General features: G+C 35.1%; 1 long non-coding RNA gene across 1 annotated transcript; it reads left to right on the top strand.

Annotated features, from left to right (window-relative positions):
• Nucleotides 1–456: 456 nt before the first annotated feature.
• LOC120092029 lies at nucleotides 457–2,055 on the top strand. The gene is made up of 3 exons (XR_005485885.1): nucleotides 457–808; nucleotides 1,206–1,275; nucleotides 1,868–2,055. It is a non-coding gene; the product is annotated as an uncharacterized LOC120092029 (long non-coding RNA).
• The last annotated feature ends 4,032 nt before the right edge of the window (nucleotides 2,056–6,087 follow it).

Below are 6,087 nucleotides of genomic sequence, written 5' to 3'. Positions count from 1 at the left end.
AATTGATGTTTAGAAATTAATTTGACTCTCATGCAAACTGAATTCTGAGACTGAAATAAAGAAAAATCATATTTTTCCACCCCCTTCAAGCTCTCAAAACCAACACTCATTTCCTCTCAATTTGAGTTCCACAATTCAATCTAAGGCCTGGGGATAGTAGAGAATGTAATTATCTAAAATTGATGTAGTTAGAGTGCTTAGATCCTTAATCGCTTCCATTTATTGAATGTCAACTCTATCATAAATCATGTGTTCAAGTAGATCACCCGAAATTATAACCTACACCTTTCAGTGTACAGAGCCACAATATCCTACCTATGACACCCCAAAATATATATATATATATATATATANATCGTTTTGTTATTTTGGGAATTAGGGTTAGAAGAGGGAAAGTTTTTTTTAAAAAAATAGGCCTCTTTTCTCCTTGGTATGCATACAGGTCAAAAGAAAAAACAATAAATAAAATAAATAAAAATAAAAATAAAAAAAGGAATATTTTTCCTCTCCTTCTCCTTCACATCGCTAGCCACCCAAGATCGTCGCCGTCCAACCCAGGCACCCAAGACCAGTGCACCATCATCGTCCAACCCAATCGTCGACTTCCTCCGGACCAGCCGCGCCGCTCGACCCCGCCAACTGCCTCACCGTTCGCGTCATCACCGTACGAGCCGCCCACGCTGCCAGGAGAACCCACACATCTCCAAGGTTCCAGTTGTGCGTTAACGCCGTTTCAGTCGTGCCTCAGCTCGTTGTCGACACGTCCCTTCTGTCCAGCACCCCATTTGCCGGATTCTTGGATTTTTAGGTGAGATTTAAGGTTTATTTGGGTTTTTTTTTTTTTTTTGTATGTGGGTTTTAAAATGTCCATTTTGGTTTGGTCTAATTTGAACTATCCGCTATGTTGGAAAGGTTGAAGGTAGTTTTGGAAGCTACAAGCGTGCTGTCCAGTAGTGCCAAGGGCAATTCTTGGTCGTTTTCTTTTATAAGTTTTAAGGTGTTGCGACTTGTGGAGTTTGGAAAAAGGGTTATAAATGAATTATGAGTATTTGGTTCTTGTTTATGTTTATATTGGAGTACTTAGTGGAATTTTATGGTGTTTTGGAGTAAACCACGTCTTGGGTAGATGGACTACGTTTTGGTAATTTATGTATTTGAACTGAGCCTTAAAGTTGAAATTAAAGTTATTTATGTTTTATGTTTAGGGGCCTTGATTCAAGAATTTCATAGCCAAGAGGGAGGTGTAATTGCTTGATATTTGGGCTTAAAATCAAGGTAAGTGATTTACTACCGGTTCGCGCCCGAACCCAAACTGATTTGAGTTTGTGAATGCACTGATAACATGGTTATGTGTTGATCGATATAATTGCTATGACTTGCCACAGTGGGCTGTTGAGTGTGTTTGTGGAGACTGTGTTTATGTGACGGGAATTATGATATTATGTGAACGTTTTCTATGTTTGATTGATGAATAGATTTAGAGATTGTTTTGAAATATTTGAAGCATGAATTGAGACTATGCCTGTATGCTTATGATTATATTGGATTGATCATGGTTGTTAGCTTTTTTACCGGGCTACGCACTTTGCATGACTTGAGCCTTCGGGTTCATACCTTATACCTATGCTATAGTGTTCCATTGGGATCACCAATTATGCTTGTGGTTGTGCCCTCCAGGGTCACTACTTATGAAAGCGTGCTTTCGAGTTCGCCCCTCAAGCTTATGCCTATGCCTATGCCTATACCTACAATGCGTGATGTGCCTCTAGCCTCGATAGAGAGTCTAATAGTTCACTCAATGGGCCTAGTAGTGGGCCGCTTTCTAGGTATATCTATATACTCATTCTTTTCATTTCCTATTTTTCAGGTAAAAGTAAGGATAAACTGGCGAACGACATAAGAGATCTGTGACCCAGCCATTTGGATATGTCATCACTTCCGCACTTAGGTCACATTTGATAGGATCTGACTTAGAAGGCTAGCCATCGTAAAATTCATGATCATTTCAATTATCCATTGGTTAATTTGTTAAATTGTTATTTATTCTAAATTTTGGTCAGGGGTACCCCGAACAATATTTTCATAATTTTTATTATTTGAGTTTTATTTAATGAAATAAAAGTTTTATTTCTTTAATTAATTTTTTCTTCAAGAAATTTATTGACAAGCTTATGCATGCATATAGTAGAGACCTAGGGGTATAATGGAAAGTTGGGTTGGTACACTATCTCTAAGATGCATGCGATGAGTGTTCATTGCAAGGGATATTTCTTTATTTCTAAAAGAGCTCTCTTCTTGTTTTATGAAATCTAAACCCTTAGTTCTTCCAAACCTAGGTTTAATCTACTCGGAATAATCTTTCAATTTGTTCAAGTATTCAATAAGCATACTAAAATAAGTTGAACGCATAACTTTATGTTTTTACTTAGTTCATATTAGCTAAATGCTTCTCAACCCATAGGTGCTTTAGTTGCTCATGATGACAATAACAAAGATGTATAAATGATGAGCTAAATATGCATTCATATTGGTAAAAGATGTTTCTCAACGTTACACAATACAACTACAACTAAAATAAATGAAAAATAAAGAAAGAAGGTCAAGTCGTAGTATGTAATCTCTTGCTTCCTCCCACTTTTCAATGATTGCTTCGCTTAGATTGTGTTGAAGACAATGCTCCTCTTCTGCTTTCAAGGAAAACTTAAGCTCTCACTTCAGGTTCACAAATGGTTTGAAAGAGAAGTAAGGATTTTGACAAAGTTTCTTTCAATCTCTTTGTTCTCTCTCTCCTCCCTTCTTTTTTTGCATGGCATTCTTGTGGAGTATTTATAGGCATCCAGGAGCAGCTTTTTTTCTCTCACTAGATTGTGCTGATAAGGTACATTAAATGTTATACCCTGATGCACCACCAACTGCGCGTCAGAAGTTCATTGGTTCTTCTGTGAAGCTTTCTTATCAACTACCAACCATTTTTTTTATTTGACTTCCGTCGCCCGTGTCGCATCACTTTCCATCACAAGAATCCATTGAATTGGTTAACTATGCGATTTCCATTTTGGCGTTAAGACTTTCCACGTGATCGCATAAACAAACTTTCTGCACCAAACAAAGCATAATTTATAGCTTTTTGTATGCAAATAAGTTTTATGTGAGTGTGATTGCATGATATTATCATCTTTATGAATTTTTCTTTAAACTGTCACATTTTCAGCGCGTTTTCCTAATTGTTTTAGATAAAAGAGACAGAATAACTTATATTTCTACAAGTTATCAGGGGTGTTCTATACAAAAGGGTTTGTATAAGACCAGACCACGAAATGAAAAGTTTCTTTATATAACACCTTTAATAGTAGATACTTACATTTTACCAGGATGAACATATGTGACATGACCTGAATCCTGAGTGAGTTGTGAACTCTTGCCTGTGAAGACGGTCCTTTGATTTATATGGGTGAAAGTGGCTAGATTGTTGACTCAAGCCTACCATTTTGGGGATTCGTCTGATTGGGGAGCTGGGAACATAGCTACACCAGACAAAAATCACTTCTTCCCTAATGTCGGGATAAGTAGATAAATTTTTCCCTTAAGGGTTGATTCCGGGGCTTAAACAATGTGACACCACATCTTTTCTTGACCCGAGAGGGGTTTGGTTATAGTTGGACTATAACTTATTATTCATTAGAGGAATCAATGGTACTTAAGAAGTTAGATGTAATTTGACCCAGTTGTACTTACGAGCAATTTATGAAGGGTCATTGCACTGTTGACTAGTTATATCTAATGGACACAGAAATATATCTGTAGTGTGAAGAGTGCAGCTGTCGGTCTTTAAATGAGTGACCGAGAGTTAATAGATGTTGGATAATTTAATTAAAGGAGTGACCGAGAGTTAATGGATGTGGATAATTTAATTAAAGAAGTTTAATTAATTATTTGAGTACCATTAGAGCTTCACTTTACAAGTTCATAAAGTCTCCTCTATAACTCAATAGGGATTATTGAGAATTAATTTTGGATTAATTTGAATTGTTCAAATTAATTGAGGAAATTAATTATATGTGATATAGTTAATTTAACTTGATTTAACTTAATTATATATGATATAATTAATATAATATTTTTGATACATTATAATATAAAGTTTATTCAAGAGGAATTCAATTTTTTAATGTGATTCAAATACTAATTATATGGATGAGATTCATATAATTAAATTTAGAATAAATGTGATTTATATTAAATACCATGCATTATTGAGAGAAATAAAACTATAGGTTATATTGTATTTGATACAATATAAAAACTATAGGTTATGTGTTATATTTGATATAACATATAGTTATATATACATATAATAAGTTAGTTATATATATGTGTGTGTGTGTATACATATAATTATTATTTAATTTAAATTTAATTTCAAAATTAAAGAGAGGGAGTTACATCTTCCCTCCCTTTAATTTTCTCTCAGTTAGACGATCGTGGTAGAGGGGTTGTTCAGTTTTTACATTCTTCATCTTCTTCACAAAAGAATACAGTAGAGAGCTCTCTGGAAAAAAAAAAAAAAAAAATCTCTCTTCAACGGAACGTAATTCTCCCAAGAAAATTTCCTTCCTCTCAAATTATCTCTCTCTTCTCAAAAGGACATAGATCCCACACCTCTTGTGATTCTCATCTCCTACAGAGAATACAGAGGCTTGCCTTTTGGTGTTGTCCGTTTGGTTTGCTGTGATTTTTGGAAGATCGGTGTTTCGAAGTGATCGTGACCTTTTGGGAGGATTTTCATGAAGACAAATTATTTCTTCAAGGGTAAGTCGAATTCTAACCCTTCTTATTTTCCTCTTATTCTAAAGCATGTTGTAAATTATTCTGTGTATATGCATAATTTGTTTGTATTGCAATTTTAGTTATTGTGAAAAACAAAATTGGGAATGATCTGTGCTTCCGTATCAGACTTCACGGTTCATTCAAAAAGGAATTACCTCAATCAAGTTTAAGAACTCTCTTTATTTTGGGTAACAACAGTAATAAGAATAACTCCGACTAACTAATTGGTAAGTAACCCCAAGAAAGCTAAATAGTTTTTTGCTTGGAAGATTAAGTGATGATAAAAAAGAAATGAGAACTTATTCCTAACTTCAAGATTTCGAACTTTCCACTATCTAATTAATTAAACTAGACTGAAAGTCCTAAAACATTCATTCTAAACATAAGAATACAAAGAAAAAGCATAAAGCTCAAGAGAATAAACTAAAAAAATTTCATTCAAATTCAAAGTCTTGTTCAAATGACAAAAGTACATAGTTATTTATACTAATTGAAAAGACAACATGAAATGACACAACCTTTCGCCTAATTGACTATGTTCAACAAAAAATCTTCAACTACATATATGAATCTTCATAAATGTATTGAAATAAATTAATACATCAAGCATTAAATATCCATATGAATATGAATTTCCAGAATCATTATGACTTTTAGATGTCCAAGTGACTCTTAGAGCCTCAAGGGTTGCAACTCTTCATGATGGGCTGGAAATTTAGCTTGGAAGCAAGCATTTTAATCCATCTTGAAGTCTTCTAGCTCTAGCTTTTGTCATTAATCCTTGAGGCATAATGATTGTCACATATTGGATTGACTTGGAAAATTTTATCATGGATTTGCAATATGAGCTTCACTTGAGCTAGTTTGAGTTTGGTAAGCTTCATTTTCCTCTTCTTTTGAGTTGGTTTGAGTTTGTTGAGCCTCATTTTCCTCTTGGTTGGTCAGCTCCTTATCACATGGGCTACACTTTTTTTTTATTATTTAATTTAGAAAGTTTGCTGCTTAATTTCCAAACACCACCTCTAGTGATCTCTGTCGGCCAACTTCGACCAACACCTTCGATGACCGCTACCGGCCACCTCTGGTCTCAACTTCTAGCGACCCTGTAGGTGAACTTTCAGCCATCGACTTCAGCTAAACTTCGACTGATGTCGGTCAACTTCAATTGCCACCTCCGGCGACCGCAATCGACCAACTTCGACCACCACCTCCAATGACCATTGTCGATCAACTTCGACCGCGACAGCCACTTCCAGTGAC

Source organism: Benincasa hispida, chromosome 11, assembly GCF_009727055.1.
Source record: "Benincasa hispida cultivar B227 chromosome 11, ASM972705v1, whole genome shotgun sequence".
In the NCBI taxonomy this organism is placed as follows: Eukaryota; Viridiplantae; Streptophyta; class Magnoliopsida; order Cucurbitales; family Cucurbitaceae; genus Benincasa; species Benincasa hispida.
Note: the sequence above shows the minus strand (reverse complement) of the source record. Positions and strands in the feature narration are given on the sequence as shown.